The sequence below is a fragment of the Heterodontus francisci genome, chromosome 12 (genome assembly GCF_036365525.1).
Source record: "Heterodontus francisci isolate sHetFra1 chromosome 12, sHetFra1.hap1, whole genome shotgun sequence".
Classification (NCBI taxonomy): domain Eukaryota; kingdom Metazoa; phylum Chordata; class Chondrichthyes; order Heterodontiformes; family Heterodontidae; genus Heterodontus; species Heterodontus francisci.
Genome location: NC_090382.1, coordinates 67,606,590 through 67,626,193, shown reverse-complemented (window position 1 = coordinate 67,626,193; position 19,604 = coordinate 67,606,590). Strand labels below are relative to the sequence as shown.

Here is a 19,604-nt window from a genome sequence, read left to right as displayed (position 1 = left end):
TTTAAGACTGAGATGAGGAGGAATTTATTTACGCATAGGGTAGTGAATCTTTGGAATTCTCTACCCCAGAGGGCTGTGGAAGCTCAATCATTGAGCATGTTCAAGACAGAAATCGATAGATTTCTGGATATAATGACATCAAGGGATATGGGGATAATGGGGAAAAACAGCGTAGAGGTAGATGATCAGCCATGATCTGTTTGAATAGCAGAGCAGGCACAACGGGCCGAATGGCCTACTCCTCCTATTTCCTATGTTCTTATATTCAGTTGTCTAATTTCTGTGGAAGAGAGACATCAGTGCAACCTAATTTCAATTTTTATGACGTGTGTAATAAAGTTGGTCTAAAAGACTTACATTTATATAATGCCTTTTATGACCGCATGGAGTCCAAAAATGCTCTATAGCCAATGAAATACTTTTGAAGTGTAATCATTGTTGTAATGTAGGAAACACGGCAACCCATTTGTACACAACAAACTCCCACAAATAGCAATGCGAAAATGACCAATGATGTTGATTGAGGGATAAATATTGGCCAGGAGTCTGAGGATAACTCACCTGCTCTTCAAATATTCAAATCCAGGGAGACATGTAAAATTAGGTAATAACCTTGTGCAATAAATTATCATAGAAGGTAATTGAAGGGAATAATATATAAACAAAAGTTCAAGAAGCAACTAGCTATTATTCTGGAGAAATATTAACAATGATGGATATGGCAGGTAAGGGGGTTTGAGATCCGTTGAAAAGGTATAGGCTTATTGGACATAATGGCCTTTCTTGTTCCCGCTTGCTTTTGTGACTTGACTTGTAAAAGGAGTTTTAAAGTTCTTGAAGCGCTTTTCAATCTTGACTATAATTGTAGGGAAGCTCCACAATGATTTGCTCTTCCAGTTTTCTGTGGTAATATTAGTCATGGTATTTGTTGGAGTAGCTATATGAAGTTCTGGTATAATTAGCTGTAGACCGAGACACACTCAGAGACTGGTGAAAACTTGATATCATGCTATTAACCATTATTATTTGGATTAGATGATTGTGATGACTGAATGTCATGATGACAAAATGGAACTTGTTTTTTTTGTATCAGTTGCTATGTGTTATAGGAAGTATATTGAAAATAACTAATTTAAAATGTTAACCTATTTCTTGAATATAATTTTGTATTTGTGCTTGCTTAAAAAGAATATTTAACACGAAAGGGAAGGATGTTACTAGTAGTTATTAAGGTTGCTTTCTCTGAGATGCTCCCCAGGGCCTACTGAGGTAATGTATTTATGGTGTGGAACTGAAATGAGAGTGAAGAAAAAAAGATCTTTCAATTATATAGCGCCTTGTCATGTCCACAGGATGTTCCAAAGTGCTTCACAACTAATGAATTACTTTTGACCTGAGCCACTGTTATGTAGGTAAATATGACCACCAATTTCTGCACAGCAAGATCCCAGAACAACAAATTAGATGAATGATTAGTCTGTTTAAGGGAGGAATGTTGTGCAGGGCACTGGAGAACTCTAAGCCCTCCTTCAGATAATTCCATGAAATTGCTTATAACTACTGGAACCAGCAGAAGGAGTAAAATATCCCATGGCTCTATTCAAAGAAAAACAGAGCAGTTCTCCTGGGGCCCTGGTCAATATATATATCCCTCAACTAACGTCACTTGTGTTTGTTTTCCCTCATCTAAATTTGAGCCTACGTCCTTGGCTTGGCCTATGTCAAACAATTTATCAGGATTCAATTTAACTATACCTCTTAGAATCTTGAAAACCTCCGATAAGGTGTCGTTTCAACTGTTGGTGGCAATTTTGAGTCATTTTGTCTTTCCTCATAGCTCAGATAACTAATCAGTGGTACCAGTTTCATTACCCATCTCTATATCCTTTCTGATGCCAGAATTTCCCCATTGTACTACAAAGATGAGAATTGCACATAGCACTTCTAGGTATGGTGGAATTGGTGCCTTATTGTACAAGCCTTTGCAACCTATGTTCTTTCCCTTTAGCTATATACGCCAAGATCTTGTTTCCCATCTATATTGCTGTTGCTTTTTACAAGCTATCCGTCAGTACCATTCGATCCCTGTCCTGTGTTATGCCCTACAGATTAACACTCTTCATAACCAGTGCTTCATACCTTCCCTATCATCTTGCATTTTCCCACATCCACCACTTGTCAGCACAGTCCCCCAAATTATGTGGGTTCCTCTTTGTGTGATCTGCTTGATCACTACTAATTGCAGCCCCTATGTTTTAAATCATCAGCAAACAGACAGCTTTGTAACTTCCAAGATCTAGGACAGCTTCAAGATATTTATTTTGTTACGACCAGGTAAGAAAGGTGTCTAGGGGTCTCTTTTAACCTTCACCTGGTCTTACTGTAACAGGATTTAATTTTTAAACAGTGTTTTGAGCCCCCCCTTGGTGAATCTTTGTTCACCACTTTCCAATTATAAGGCAAAGAAATGAACATAAACAGGTTTTCTTAGGTTTAAAGAAGAAAAGTGAATTTTTATTAAACTTAAACTCTAATTTGGTTAATGCCTACGAATACATGCCGCGCACATGCAAATAGAGACAGAAGAGAGCAGATGAAAAATAATGGAGAGGTTTGAGGCAATGTCCAAAGAATTTCTTGTTACTGTACTTCGAGCTCACTGTAGTCCTTTTGTAGGTTGTTCTTGCCTGTAGGTAATTTTTGCTTATCGTTAGGGCCCAGTATTATTCTTAAACCTTGTTCACTGTAGGAGACTTTTCTCTCTTGAAGTTCCTGTGTCTTCAATAGTTTCCGAAGCTGGTGAGAGCGAGATGAGAGCAGACTGGAGAGAGGTTTTTTCAGTACGGGAGCAAACAGCTTTCTGAGTTTTAAAACTCTGTGGCAAGTTCAAGTTCAAAAAACTCCAACAGCCAGTTAGTCATGTGATTAAACACGTTTTCTGTCTATTGGGGAAGCAGGGACTGGTTCCTTTGTTCCAACACTGTCTGCTAGTATGCAAAAAAGGTCTTTCCGGCGAGGGGCCTGGCAATTCTTTGTGATAGGCCCTCTTTTCGTCCCAGCAACAATTTTAAGTTCTAATGTTCATGTGGCAAAATAATGTGTGCCTCATTCTTGACAGGTGGGGGCCTGCATGACAATTTTCAAGCAGGTCTTGCAAGTTGAGTGAAGTGTTGCAACCTAGTTAAATCTACTGTTTACTCTTGATTCTGTTTAATTTGACTACAAACTTGATCTGTGGTTGTAGCCTGAAATATGTGGGTTGGTTGAGCGCTATTTCTCTGTCAGTTGGAGAGATTGTGAGTGTACAGTGGTAATCCATAGTATTTCCAGTATGTCTCATTGGAGGTTAATTGTGACCATACGATTTGCTACCTGAGATTATTTCACATTTTAGCGTATGTGGTGTATGGACTTACCTGTAGAAGTAAACCATAAGGGATGAAGTCTGTAGCATGTGCAATTCATAACAATTGTAGCATTGCCCCATGTCATTTTGCAAATTGCCTTCTACCTATCCTTGTGCAACTCCTCTTTGCTTTCTCTATTCATATTAATTTTTAAGTAGCAAGGTAGCCAATAACAAAATCGATCTAACTGTTCCATTTTCTGAAAATATTATTAAGCATTAGTTATTGCTGAAAATTTTTATAACTAAAATTCAAGCGCATTTTTTGAAAATAGACTAACTATGCGTATTCATATGGTTCAACTTATTGGTATAATAAAAGGAATACCATGCATAATATTCCATTTAATATTTTTCACATTTTATTATCACATCAGAACCTCATAGTTGGAGCTATTTGGCTTTTATTTGAAGAAAATGTTTATTTGAAGAAAATATTCATAGTGCAAATCCTGTAAACCCACATCACACAACAGTAGACAAAAATTTGTATTTCTTCCAGGCACACTGGAACAAATCCACAAAGGAGCCTTGTAAATTAGCAAACTTTTTTTTAGAAAATCACTTTTGTTAACTACCTAAATCATCATCTGATTAAGTTAAAATGTATAACGCAAGCATTATACACATAGGTGGGGTATAATATGTATTTTACTATGATACTGATCAAAACTTGCAGGTAAATGATCAGTTATGGGACACATCTATTGCATCTATTCCAGCAAGTCTCATGACATATCCTTTGTGTTACGACAATTTAATTGCATTGTGAATTTAGTGAAAATCATCTTATGAATCATTATGTACGTTGAAAAAGTTTATTATGTGGCTCCTTTCTGAACTCATTCAGACAACAAATCTATTCCTAATTTTTTTTCAGTGATGCTCAGTGGTGTGGTTTGAAATTTAAACATCCTTTCCGTAAACATGATCTGCAGTTTGGATGTACCACATCATATGGTCGAATGATGTTTGCAGAAGCCAGCATCCTGTCAGAGGAAATTCTGTTGTAATGACAGTAAAACTTTGTGATTTGGGAACAGAACTGCACAGCTGTGTGCTGTTTTTTTTAAAATGCCATCCCAAGATACTGATTATTAACCAGAAAGATATTCAAAATTGTAGATAGCTCTTTCATGAGATTAGGATTAAATACAGATTTGAGTTCCCCTTCTCCAGTTCAGAGGTTACCTTGGTGACTTAAATTGTAAGTAATACTGGATGTGGGTGGCTTTCTGGATATGGAAAGTTGATCTAGAGTTGTATAAAGATTTTAGCTGTGAAGAAACTTAGTAACTGCTCCATATAAATTAATGCAGCAGTTTTAAAGATATGCCACAAGATCAGATTGTTCTCGAGCTCAATTTGCTAGTTCCCCCCCTCCACAACTACAACATATTCAGAATTTGTGTTCTTGCTGCACCATTCCCTTTCTCGTAAAACTCTTATTGGCTGCATGGGCTTCAGTGAATTAATTTTTACGTCTTTGTTCTGTTCTGTAAGTCTTTCCTTCCATCATACCTCAGCAATCTCTTTCCGTTCAGAAGCAAACCACTTGCATTCTTGCTGGCCACAAGCTCTGCTCTGCCCTCAGCGTCCACTCCTGCAGCTAATATGCTTCCGCATTCTAGAGCTGTTTTCCCTCAGTATTGTCATCTACCTGTAGACCTTCTAAAGCTCCATTTGAGTCAGTTAGATTGTGAGCTGAAGTTCCATTGCATGACAGCACGTAATCTAGTTTGATGCAGTACTTCTTCCATGTTGCACCATCAGAAGCGCTGACTTTCTAGTGAGATATTAAACTGAAGCCTTTCTTGCATAAGTGAATGTAAAAGACCCTATGGAACTACTTGGAAAAGAGTAGAGGAATTCTCCTGGTGTCTAGGCCAACATTTATCCTTCAACCATTGACACCAAAAACAAGATAATACTGTGCACAAATTGGTTGCAAACTTCGCTTACATACTTAGCAGACAAATCATTTGTAAAGGTGCTTTGGTATGCCCTGAAAATGTGTAAGCTACTATATAAATACATAGTTTTTAAAAACTTATGGTCAAACACCTTGGCCCGGATTTTGTGGTCGGCAGTGAAGGAATGGTGCTCACTTTTAAGCAGACACTTGCTCTAATCTGGTGCCTGATTCAGTGTGATGCTCTCTAGAGGGGTTCTGTGGCAAGGACAAGAAACAATGTCTCATCAACCAATCAGATTGAAGAAACCTCACTGAGCCACGCAAAGTTTAAATCAGGAAGCATAAAGTAAATTTAAATTTTTCTTCATTCATGGGATGTGGGCATTGCTGGCTCGGACAGCATTTGTTGACCATCTCGAATTGCCCTTGAGAAAGTGGTGGTCATGTGCAGAAAGAAAAATAAAGGTTAAGAAAGGCAAATGGGATTGAGAGAGAAAGCTAGAAGAGACACAGCAAAAGCAAAAAAAAGTTATTTTATTTTTTATTTTAAGATCTTCAATACTAATTAAAAGCCAAAGACTTGCAGGTGATGGGTAAATTGGCCGTTGTAAATTGCCCCTCGTGTAGGTAGGTGGTTACTGTAGGGTTAGTATAAATGGGTGGTTGTTGGTCGGCACAGACTTGGTGGGCCGAAGGGCCTGTTTCAGTGCTGTATCTCTAAATAAAAAAATAAATAAATAAAAATAAAATTAACTTATGAAGGAATGAGACTCCATACTTGTAAAATTACATTTTCAGGCCAGTGAGACTGTCATTAATTATGCCGTTAAAACTTCACTTATTCCTGAATGCACCAGCTGTAACTTCTTCTGGCATTTTTTACTGGAGAGCATAATCTATTGCTCAGGACTGTCACAGGGCACCCTGTGGAGTAGCAGGGTTACTAGATTTTCGTATTTAACTGCGCATGTGCCGATGCCTGTCGTTGCTGCCCAATTTACTCTGCTGTTACAGTGCACACTGTTAGCTCACCATTATTATCAATGCAAAATCCAGGCCTTGTATTTCTGAATTTTTAACATAAATTTTATAACATTTATTACTTTTTATGACTTTTATAAAAATATAGAAAATGCTGTTTTCTGAAACAATTAGTAAGAGAAAAGATAGAATTACAATTTAGTTAGAAACCCTTCAGCTCTTGTTTTCTTTTTCTGTGTTTAACATCTGTATTTTTCCCTTCTTGTCACCGTAGTCAGTGCACTGCCTACAGCTGAATGAGCAGGTTGGCAGCTTGATCTACTCTTCCCCAATTTCGGTACGAATTTGCTGTTGGAAAATGCATGCTAATAATTTTTCTTCTGATAGGAAAAATTCCTTGCCTATGTTTGATCATTTTCCCTGCTTCCCTGGCTGAGTTTTACATTTATGGAATTGCAAGTGTAAATCTGCATTCTATCAAAAAGCTGAAGGATGGGATAGAGTAGATAGCAACAAGTGGTTGAAGGGGCTAGAATGAAAGAATGTAGATCTAAGATTTAATGCACGAGAGTTAGGACAGAGAACTGGAGTAAGTGTTTTACACATGAGGCTGTGCAATACATTTAAGAGTGAATGATTAAAGCAGAGACCATTTCAACATTTAAGACTTTGTTAGGTGGTTGAAGGAAAAGGGCATACGGGAACAGGTAAGGCAAATCGGAATATAAACTACTGCTCGTTCAGAGAATAAGGCAACATGGACTGTTTGGGCCAAATGGTTTATTTCCATGTCGTAATTTCTTGTGGGGGCGGGGGGGGAAAGAAGTTTTAAAAAGATCAAAGGCAATTAAAATGACAAGTGTGGTAAATTTAAAAGTTTAGTGCATGTTAGTTGTAATTTTTGAACCTATGACTTTTAACAGTGTAGGCGAGTATATTGCTGCTGGGTTGACACTTTGAACTGAAAAGACACAGAATTTGAATGTCAAAGTGATACTTTTGTAGAATTCAAACCAGCTTTGTGATTTCTGGTCCAATCTAGACCTCCTTTGTTACCTCTTGCCCCACCCCCACCTCACTTGCTTATAACATGTGACTTTTCTAATATTTGTCAGTTCCGATGAAGGGTCACTGACCCGAAACGTTAACTCTGCTTCTCTTTTCACAGATGCTGCCAGACCTGCTGAGTGGTTCCAGCATTTCTTGTTTTTATTTGTGATTTCTTTCTTGCTTTCTGCCATGACAATTCATTAATGAAGTCTTCAAACTAGGGAGAGAGAGAGAGAAAGAGCAGTTAGTCTGGGATGATTCATGTTGCTGTGTGCTATCATTTTTTTAATGCACAGATTGGACTTTTTTTTTCTTGGATTATAGATTTTGAAGTTATAGTCAGCATTTGGAAAGGTGGAATCCAGATGAGCAGTGTTCAACATTGATTTGTCTTCCAGAACCCCTAATTGCACTCTTAGCCAAGCTGTTCTAGTACAACTACAGCCCTGGCATCTACCCAACATGTGGACAATTGCCCAGCTATGTCCTGTCCACAAAAAGGACAAATCCAATCCAGCCAGTTACTTCCCCATCAGTCTACTCTCAATCATCAGCAAAGTGTTATGATCCCTGTGGAGACCAACAAACCAGAAGAACTGAATTTACTGAACGATCCCAAAAATACCCAATGGACAAGATTCCACTTTTATAACCTTATACTTTAACAGTCGAACCAAAATCAGCATAAATTAAACTTGGGAGTACCAGTATATCATGATCAAGCTATTACAAATTACACATTCACTATCAGATACAACAAAGTTGGATCTCTCAGATTTACTAGGCAGTCCATTCAGCATGTATGGCACCAGATTGCAGTCACACAGTTCTTCAAAACACTGAAATTCCTCAGGTAGGTCTCCAGATCCTCTCTTCCAAGATACAGCCACAATTCCCAATGGAGAGCAGTTTCGCTAATCCCAAACTCCACAGCTACAGTCTTCACCAAAAGAAAAACCGCGTACTTCTCCAGAATCTTCAGTTCTCCTCACAACATGCTTGACGGCATGGATTCCCAGTGTTACCCTGCCCTTTACCCATAACTCTGTGCACTGTATGGCAGGTCTGGTTAATCGGTTCCTGTAAATAACAGGAACAGTTCCTAGATCCCGTCTTCACTTTCTGCAGCCTGCCTGTATAAAAAAGAACTTGCTGCCATATCCTTGGATGGCATTGTCTCCCCCTTTCATCTGGTTGCAACCAGTTTTAGTTAGCTCAGCAACCTGAAGTATTTGTTTTCAATTTCTGTTTGGAAATTCTGTCTGCCCCCCCAAAAAATTTTTGCAACAAGGGTCAGGGCAGCTGCCAGAGCATTCGACAAACCATCTGTTCAGATAAGAGTTCATACACGTTTCCCCATGGGTCCTGCAGACCGCAGATTCCATCACAAAAGTGCTGCAAGGTTTGTCAACAGTGCTGTCAAGCAGCACTTAGTCAGCAACAACTTGCTCACCAATGCTCGGTTTGGGTTCCACCAGGCGCACTCAGTTCCAGATCTCGTTACGGCCTTGGTCCAAACATGGAACAAAGAGCTGAACTGGTGGCATCAAGGAACCCTGGCAAAGTTGAAGTAATTGGGAATCGGGGTGGGGGGGGGGGGCAGGGAAGCTCTCCAGTGGTTGGAGTCATACCTAGCACAAAGGAAGATGGTTGTGGTTGTTGGAGGCCAATCATCTCAGCCCCAGGACATTGCTGTAGGAGTTCCTCAGGGTAGTGTCCTAGGCCCAACCATGTTCAGCTGCTTCATCAATGCTCTTCCCTCCATCAGAAGGTCAGCAGTGGGGATGTTTGCACAGTGAACCATTTGCAACTCCTCAGATACTGAAGTAGTCAGTGCCTACATGCAACAAGACCGGGACAACATTCAGGTTTGGGCTGATAAGTGGCAAGTAACATTCACACCACACAAGTGCCAGGCAACGACTATCTCCAACAAAAAAAATCTTACCATCTCCTTTGACATTTAATATCATTACCATCGCTGAATTCCCCACCGTCAACATCCTTGGTGGGTGTGGGGGTTACCATTGACCAGAAACTTAACTAGACCACTGTGGCTACAAGAAGAGCAGGTCAGAGGCTGGGAATTATGCAGTGAATAACTCACCTCCTAACTCCCGAAAGCCTCTCCACCATCTACAAGGCACAAATCAGGAGTGTGATGGAATACCTTCCTCTTGCCTGGATTAATGCAGCTCTAACAACAATCAAGAAGCTTGACACCATTCAAGACAATGCAGGCCGCTTGATCAGCACCCCTTACATCACCTTAAACATTCACTCCCTCCGCCATCGTGCACAATGGCAGCAGTGTGTACATCTACAAGATGTAATGCAGCAACTCGCCAAGGTTCCTTCGACAGCACCTTCCAAACCATGGCCTCTTCCATCCAGAAGAAGGTGGTCAGCAGATGCATGGGAACACCCCATTTGTAAGTTCCCCTCCGAGTCACACACTATCCTGACCTGGAACTATATTTTATTTGTTTCATGGGATGTGGCAAGGCCAGCATTTGTTGCCTATCCCTAATTGCTCTTGAGAAGGTGGTGGTGAACTGCCCTGAACTGCTGCAGTCTGTCTGGTGCAGGTAAAGCCGCAGTGCTCTTAGGGAGGGAGTTCCAGGGTTTTGATCCAGCGACAGTGAAGGAACGGCAATATAGTTCCAAGTCAGGATGGTGTGTGGCTTGGAGGGGAATTTGCAGGTGATGGTGTTCCCATGCATATGCTGCCTTTGTTCTTCTAGGTGTAGAGATCGTGGGTTTGGAAGGTGCTCTCGAAGGAGGCGTGGTGAGTTGCTGCACTGTCACTGGGTCAAAATCCTGAACTCGCTCCCTAATAGCACTGTGGGTGCACCAACAATATCTGGATTGCAGCGGCTTATGAAGGCGGGTCACCATCACCTTCTCGGGGACATTTAGGGATGGGTGATAAATGCTGGCCTTGCCTGTGATGCTCATATCTCATGACAAATAGAAAAAAAATGGAGATGGATTTATTTTTAAGACAAGATTTTCACAAGAAGCTAAGACTCATCACAGAAATGCAGTTCCAAGAGGCTGTGATTAGGTACTGAATTAACAAAAGATATTAAATTAGTAAAATATCAGATTCTGTTGATGCTCTTTGTGTTTCTGAGCCTAATGCCCAGTAGCTTCTGCCTTTGACAAATTACGAGTATTAATTATACTAATTGAGCACAATACCATTTATTCCCACGTTAATGTATTCTGTTGGACACCTTGTCTAAAATGAGTGAGTTACCTGAAATAGACAAACATCTTAAGACGTTTTGATTGTAACGTTCTTTAAAGATTGATTTGAAAAATGTGAGTGTGTGCTGCATTGTTTTTTCCCGACATGTAGAAATTGCAGTAAATGAAGTTTCAACGTGCTGTTATTTTAGGTGTTGGAACATTTGGAATGACTACTTTAGTTATATAGTATAATACTGAAAGTATTTGGGGAAAGAAAATACAGTGCAGCATCTCTACATTTTGTAAACTCAATGTTGTAAAAAGGTTTTCAAGTTTTTGTGAGTTGACATATGTCAGTTTAATAGCTTGGCCCACCGCTGATCAAATTTTGACAGCACTGTATGCACTGACAGGTACAACAATGTAATCATGATTGTAATCATCAATTCGCTTCAAGTTTTACCTTTTATTATAAACTTGAACCTGCCTGTAATTATTTTGGATAAAATCTCAGTTTTCTAATATCTGTGAAGTGACTAGTTTTATACTTGCTAAATTTGCTAAATCCCTTTTTTTAATATAATCCCATGATTGACCCATGGTAAGAATCTATGTTTTGCAACTTTATAAATACTGCTTATAATGTTGGTCTTCCTTAGTTTAATGTTTAGGTCACTGTCTAAAACTGTAATGTTGAAGAGTGTAGAAAGTGATTATTAGGGATCCTGATACAGTGGCTGGTTCGGTTCACATGATCTTTTCTGTACAAAGCTATGCTCGGCACTTGATTTGGCAGACGTGTGCAGAATGAATTACTAAAAATAATCTCCTTTGCGGGGGCTTTAGGCTGGTGGTGGTTACTGATGTAATGCATTGAATGTAGTTCTTTGCAAAAGGGCAGAGGGGAAGTAACGCATTTCTGGTAGGAGTGGCATTTCTTTAAACTGCTGACGCATTCAGCTGTTTGTATTTGTCTCTTCCCAAAAGCCTGGACCCAGAATGTTTTCCCCCACTGATTCCTTTCTAAAGTGAACAAAGCTACCTCTGTAATTGGCTGGAGAATTTGCAAGTTTTATTTAAAGCTGTAGTACTTGTGTGAAGTTCTTTTTTGTTTGAGTCCTCTACTGATTATCTTAAAAATGGGATAATGCTTTGTAACAGTAGAGTCATTTTCTGATGGAACTTTATGCTTTTTAAGTTTTACAGACATTGGTATTGGGATTATGTTTGTTTGTAACTACCTAGAATTGTTATTAACTTCAGTGCTCTTCTCTCCCACCCCACCCCCATTGCCACCACCACGTGAAAGATAAAATAGGAATCTTTTATTCTGTGGTCTAAAATTTCCTGCAACAGAACAGATGAGATGTGGATTAGTGCAGTGTCATTAGGCCAGAATGCATTCCCACTATCTAACATGTCCTGTTAATCCTATCATGTGGGTAGATTTTCTTTCTTTCCAAAGGCTCCAGGGTGTCGAATGGAATTTAATTTAAGCATTGAAATGGGGACAAAATGTGAGCTGATTTGCAATGCTCTGTGCTGTATACTTTCATCTTTATGTTCATGAAGCTGGTCACTTTAATTTTGACTCTATCAAGATTTCTTACTGCACCCTTAGCTTTAAAGAGAGGGGAGTCCTTCGGATCCTTCTTTCTGTGCCCAATGTGATTCTTATATTTCTATTAAGTTCTTTTGAGAAACACCCATCATTGTTTTAACCCTAGCATACAGATGCATTGATATCTTAGCAAACATGTTGAGCTTAGATGGTCTTCTGATGACATGATTGACCTGTTCAGTCCTTGTCACCTAGAAATGTGGTTGGCTATAGTAATTATGGTCCAAGGCTCCATCCTTCCAGTGATTTTTCATTTGTATAGGAATCATGTTACTATTAGTATTATTGCCACAATATTACCAGTGACCAGATCCTACTACAGCTGTGAAACTCCTGTTTTCTATGGCCCTTCCTGTGTGCTCTCTCCTAGAAGGAGTGACTGGAAGATTTGGGATGGCTAGTGAGGTCAAAGCAGAGAAGCCAGTCTCCTACTAAAGGCCAGGCCTAAAGAGTACTGTAAGGTTTATGCATATTTTGTACTTGTTTGCAGAGAGACTCCAAATGAACACTGTAAAGAACTTCTGATGAAAGGTCACTGACCTGAAATGTTAACTCTGCTTCTCTCTCCACAGATACTGCCAGACCTGAATATTTCCGGCATTTTATGTTTTTATTTCAGATTTCCAGCATCTGCAGTATTTTGCTTTTATTATTAAATATATTGGCCGGAATTTTACATTGGGCAGGAGATCGGGGCCAGAATGCAGGGGCGAGCCCACCTTCGCAGGCTTGGGGAGCCATGTCAGAATTCTACACTCCCAAGGCCCTTAATTGGCCTTGGGTGAGACTTCCACCTCCTTGAGGCAGTAAGTCCCGCCTAATGGAGCTGCCGGCCAATCAGCAGGCCAGCAGTGCCACTGGGAGCAGTGGCCACTGCTGGGACTGCAACCCAGCCACAGCAGCAAGAGGGACGAGGGCCCCAGAAGGCAGGTAGGTTTTTGGGGCTTCTCCAGGGACAATCGGCCAGGCCCCGGCGAGGCAAGGGGGTTCAGTTGGGGGTGGGAGGGGGAAGCTTTTTTTCAGTGGGGGCAGTTGGGGCTTCGGGGGCGGCCCTCCGTGTGGCACAGGAGGGCCCCACCCTCAGTCCGCTGTTGTGGGGGCCTCAGCTGCATGCCTGCCGCTGGTAAAATACCAGTGGCAGCATTGTGGAGGCCCTTAAGTGGCAGTTAATTGGCTACTTAAGAGCCTTGATTGGCCTGGAGTGGGTGGGCCGTTTCTTGCCTCCGTCGCTCCTCATAAAATTGCAGCGGGTGTGGGAAGGCATCGGGAATGGCACCCCCTGCCTCCCACCCAATTATACTGCCTGCTCCCTGCCCGCCACCAGCCCGCTCCCATTGGGGGTGGGGAGGGCCATAAAACTATGGCCATTGTGTTCAATTAATTTAAATTAAAGTAGTGCAGAGCACATTATTACTTTTATAGTGAAATAAGCTAGATATTTGATAGTCCTCAGGCTATATTAAAATGACTTTTTAATTCATTTTATTGGGCAATATCTGTTCAATTTCCTTTTGTGGAATTTGTTTTGCATTTGGTGTATTGTGGTTTGTATTTTGTATTAAAATCACAAGGCTAGACACATTTGAGCAACACCTTTTTGTTTATAAGCAGCATCACGGAAAACCAGCTACTTATTCTTTTATATGAAACTTCCCACATTTTCATATTCTCATTTAAACCTGGCAGGTTAACCATATTCAAACCAGCTATAACTTTTAACTCTGCTTAGTTTATTTTCAATCCAAGCAGTTAGGGATATCCTGAGGATGAAAAAGGTGCTAAATAATTGCAATTTTTCTTTTAGGAAGGGTGGTGGAAGGCCAGTTTCCAACAATCCTCTCCCCCTTCACCTCAGTACTGCTAAAGATATAAAAGCAAAATACTGCGGATGCTGGAAATCTGAAATAAAAACAAGAAATGCTGGAACCACTCAGCAGGCCTGGCAGCATCTGTGGAAAGAGAAGCAGAGTTAACGTTTCGGGTCAGTGACCCTTCTTCGGAACTGACAAATATTAAAAATGTCACAGGTTATAAGCAAGTGAGGTGGGGGTGGGGCAAGAGATAACAAAGGAGAAGGTGTAGATTGGACAAGGCCACATAGCTGACCAAAAGGTCATGGAGCAAAGGCAAACAATATGTTAACGGTGTGTTGAAAGACAAAGCATTAGTACAGAAAAGGTGTTAATGGACTGAATATTGAACGGCAGCAAGTGCAAACATGAAAAAAAACAGTGGGTAAGCAAACTGAACAAACTAAGATGAAATGAAATAAATGCAAAAAAAAAGGGTTGTAAAAAATGTAAAAAAGAAAAAAAGAAGTAAAAAGAAAAAACAACTAAAAATGAAAGTAAAATTGGGGGCTGTCATGCTCTGAAATTATTGAACTCAATGTTCAGTCCGGCAGGCTGTAGTGTGCCTAATCGGTAGATGAGATGCTGTTCCTCGAGCTTGCGTTGATGTTCACTGGAACACTGCAGCAATCCCAGGACAGCGATGTGAGCATGACAGCATGGGGGAGTGTTGAAATGGCAAGGAACTTTAAGCTCAGGGTCCTGCTTGCGGACTGAGCGGAGGTGTTCCGCAAAGCGATCACCCAGTCTGCGTTTGGTCTCCCCAATGTAGAGGAGACTACATTGTGAGCAGCGAATACAGTATACTACATTGAAAGAAGTACAAGTAAATCGCTGCTTCACCTGAAAGGAGTGTTTGGGGCCTGGGATAGTGAAGAGAGAGGAGGTAAATGGGCAGGTATTACCCCACCTGCGATTGCAGGGGAAGGTGCCATGGGACGGGGACGAGGTGGTGGGGGTAATGGAGGAGTGGACCAGGGTGTCGCGGAGGGAACGATCCCTTCGGAATGCTGACAGGGGAAGGGAGGGGAAGATGCGTTTGGTAGTGGCATCACGTTGGAGATATAGTGCCTTTCACAACCTCAGGACTTGCAAAAGCTTCAAAGCCGGTTAAGTGCTTTTGAAGTATACTCACTGTTGCAATGTGGAGAAAGGTGGCAGCCAATTTGTGCACCGCAAGATCTCTCAAACAGCGATGAGGAAATTACAATATAATCTTATGGTGAAAATGTGGATCTCACTTCCACATGATTAGCATAGATGCGTTTACAGGGAAGTTGGATAAGTACACGATGATGCAAGAAATAACAGCACCACGAATGAGTAATGAGCCAGATTTCGTTCACAGCTCAACCCGAGCATAGTGTTTCAAATGAAGAAACGCAAAATGGCTACCAAGACTTCAAATTTAGGAAAGACTGACTTCAGTGTGATGAGATAGAGATTGTCCACAGCAAACTGGGCAAATCTGTTCATGTGTAAAGTGACAAAATATCAGTTGGAAATGTTCAAAAAAGAATTCAAGAAAAAGGCTTGCATTTATGTAGTGCCCTACACGACCACAGGACATGCCAAAGCCAATACTTCTGAAGTGTAGTCCCTGTGGTAATGTCGGAAATGTGGCAGCCATTTTGCGCACAGCAAGCTCCCACCAATAGCAATGTGATAATATATTGGCCAGGACGCTGAGGATAACCCCCCTACTCTTCTTTGAAATAAGCGAATGTAAAAGATCCCACGGCACCGAGAGCAGAGGGAGCCTCGGTTTAACATCTCACCCGAAACAACCGCACCTCCAATAGTGCAGCACTCCCTCAGTACTGCACTGGAGTCAGCCTTGATTTTTGTGTTCAAGTCCTGGAGTGGAACTTGAACTCTCAACCGTCTGACTCAGAGATGAGAGTGCTACCAACTGCGTCACAGCTGATATGATACAGTACCAATTTATTCCCCTAAGGGGCAAGAACCTGAACAGCCAGAAATAAAACTATGGGCAACGCAGATGACGGACAACAGAATACTGAAAAGCTTACGAAAATGCAAAAACTAGCACAGATCCTGGCAACTGGGAGAGATACGAAGAAATGCAGAGGGTGACAGACAGGTACTAAGATTATAAAAAAGAGCATGAAAAGAAACCTGAAAGGAATATCAAATTCAACACAAAACATTTTTACCATTGTATTAAGCAAAAGAGACTGGTCCCACTCTTAAGTGATACTGTCAAAGAAAATAAGGAAATGGCGAACCTGTTGAAAAGTTACTTTGTGTCAGTATTTACAGTAGATGAACGAATAGCATGCCAAATATCTGAAGAAAACTAATATTGAATCAAGGATGGGGACTCATCAAAGTTAATTTAAGCAAAATAACGAATGAAGAAAATAATGGCACTAAAGAGTGACGCATCTCCAGGACCAGATGGTTTCTATCCCAGGGTTTTAAAGGAAGTAGGTGAGAATATTGCAGGTGCCCTAAATACAGGCTTCCAAAATTTTCTCCATGCGAACCATTCCTTTATATTGGAAAATTGCGCATTTCACTTTGCTGTTTAAGAAATGCAAGAGAGGGAAGCCAGGGAATTATAGATTAGTTAGTCTGACATCTGTTGTTGGGAAATTACTAAAGTCTGTAGTTAAGGTTAGGGTGACGGAACACGTTAAAAAATTTCAGCTGATCAAAGAGTGCCAGCATGGATTTGTAAAGGGCCGGTCATGGCTGACAACCCTGATTGAATTTTTGAAGAGGTGACTAAAGTAGTGGACTAAAGTATTTTATAGGAATGAAGGCATTTGATAACTCCCTCATACAAAACTTTTAGTTAAAGTTGTAGCTCACGGAATTGAAGGCAAATTATTGACCGAGGTAGGAAATTGGCTGAACAGCAGGAGACAGAGAGTACGATAGGGGTAGGTACTGTAATTGGCAGGATGTGACTAGTGGTGTCCTGCAGGATCTGTGTTGTGGCCTCAACTATTCACTATTTATTAATGACTTTGATGATGGGATAGAAAGCCACATATTCAGGTTTGCCAATGAAACAAAAAGATAGGTGGTATAAGTAGTGTAGATGGAATCATAAAATTACAAAGAGAAAATTAATAGATTAAGTAAATTGGCAAAACTGTGGCACATGGATTTCAATGTGGGCAAATGTGAGGTCATCCACTTTGGACCTAAAAAGGATAAAATTGATGCTTTCTAAATGGTTAAACGCTAAAAAGAGTGGAGGTTCAAAGAGACTTGAGGTCCATGTACATAGCTAATTAAAATGTCATGAACAGGTAGAGCAAAATAATCAAAAAGGCTAATAGAATGTTGGTCTTCATATCTAGAGGACGACAATACAAGGGGGTAGAAGTTATGCTACAGCAATTTAAAGCACTGGTTAGACCACACTTGGAGTACTGTGAACAGTTCTGGATACCACGGCTGGAATTTTACGGCCCTCAAACAAGTGGGCTGGTGGTGGGTGGGAGGAGGGCATAAAATTGAGTGGGAGGCAGGGAGGGGGGCAATTTTACATGGGGTGGCGGCAGCAGCGAGAAACAGCCTGCCTGCCCCAGGCCAATCAAGGGTCTTAAGCGGCCAATTAACTACCATCTAAGGGCCTCCTCCAACCACTGCGGGTATTGTACTCTTAGCGGCTGGATGGCAAAAACTTCAAGAAGCCCACCTGGTAAAACCAGGCAGCCGCCTTGCAGGCTGGGGTGGGGGGCTCTCTTGATTGGGCACCCTGTGCCCCATGGAAAGCTGCCCCTGAGGCCTCAACCACCCCCAATGCACAACACTCCCCTCACCCCCCCAACAGACCCCCCTTGCTTCACTGGGTCCCAGTTGATTGTCTTCGGTGAGGACCTAAAAACTTACCTGTCTTCTGGGGCTGTCTTTCACCTCGCTTACAATGGCTGGGTGTAGTCCCAGCAGTGGCCACCGCTCCCTCCAGGAGGTGGAAGTCCTGCCCAAAACCAGTTAAGGGCCTGGGGAGCGAAAAATCCCAGCCTGGCTCCCCAGGTTCGGCGGAGGCAGGCTCGCCACCAACTTTTTGGCCAGTGGGTGGGTCCTCCCGCCCAATCAAGAATTCCGGCCCACACCTGAGGAAAGATATTGGCCTTGGAGGGAGTGCAATGTTGATTTACCAAAATGATACCTGGACTTCAAGGGTTAAGTTACTAGGAGTGAATAAACAAACTAGGGTTCTATTCCCTGGAATTTAGAAGGTGAAGAGGTGACTTGATCAAAGTTTTCAAGATATTAAGGGGAGCTGATAGGGTAGAGAGAGAGAAAAACTATTTCCACTGGTTGGAGAGTCTGGGACTGGAAGATAGGTCTGGCTCTAATTTTTAGACTTTCAGGAGCGAAGTTAGGAAACACTTCTACACACAAAGGGTGGAAGAAGTTTGGAAGTCTCTTCTGCAAATGGCAATTGATGCTGAGTCAATTGTTAATTTTAAATCAGAGGGTGATAGATTTTTGTTAACCAAAGTTATTAAGGGTTATGGTGCAAAGGCATTGGTCATGCACATCGGAGGTGCGATGATACAACATTCATGGACTAACTCTGTAGAGTGATGAAAAGATGGACTTTGTCTTTAAAAAAAGAAACCTTTATTTTTTAAAAAGTTAACAATGGTCCAAAATGGCCACTGAAGAGAAGGGGATTAATCTTTTGCATATTCAGATAGCCTGACAAAGTCAAAGGACAAATCTTAAAAGCCAAAAGTTGATAATGGAACCCATCTCACACCTATCATGGAAACATTCCAGAATTGAATGTCTACTTCCAAAACGAAGGAGGTGTGACGTAGCCATGTCCTGGGCCATTGTGCCATCATCATGTGAAAGAAACCATGTGAATGTCTCCGAACAGGAGGTGAGAAGTGACAATTTTACCTTTTAATTAATATAGCCAGACAGAGAGATGGGAGAGAGAGAGAGAGAGAGAGACTGACCCAGAAGGTGAAGCTACTTGTAACTGCTCACATTCCAGAAAGCACATGCCCTCCTGGAAGGAATCTGATATCTACATCATACAGCACAGAAAGAGCTAGAAGTGACCCACCAACTTCAACAGAATCTTCAATCAAGAGAGAGAAATTTACAATCACCACAGGCCTGTATCAATCTGGAATTTGAGTCTCAAGAGAATTCAACAGGTTTATCATAACCATTCTCCGCCACAAAAACACCTACCTCTTTCCCTTCTGTATCTGTTTCTTTCTGCGTGTGTGTGTGCGAGTGAATGCCGTTGCGACAATTTCGGGATGAAGCATATTGATCAATAAACAATTGACTTGCTTGTTTTTTAAAAAACCTGCAAGAAAACCTGTCACTGGATGTTTATTTGAAAAATAAAATGCAAAGGGGCTAAACCCTTAATACAGATACATTTGCTGTGGTCAGGTGGGGCATTGAACAGTAGGAACCACCCACTTCACACCACGTGGCCATAACACATATATATGGAGTTAGGTCGCAGATCAGCCATGATTTCATTGAATGGTGGGTGGGACATTCACCATGCCCATCAAGGCTCAAGCGGCTAAATGGCGTACTCCTATTCCTGTGAATCAGTAAATTTTCATG

The 19,604-nt window shown here is 41.2% G+C and overlaps 1 protein-coding gene across 1 annotated transcript in view; it reads left to right on the top strand.

The window, feature by feature from the left end:
- pfdn1 (prefoldin subunit 1) overlaps positions 1–19,604 on the top strand; it is a 142,884-nt gene that overhangs the window by 38,834 nt on the left and 84,446 nt on the right. The window lies entirely within an intron of this gene.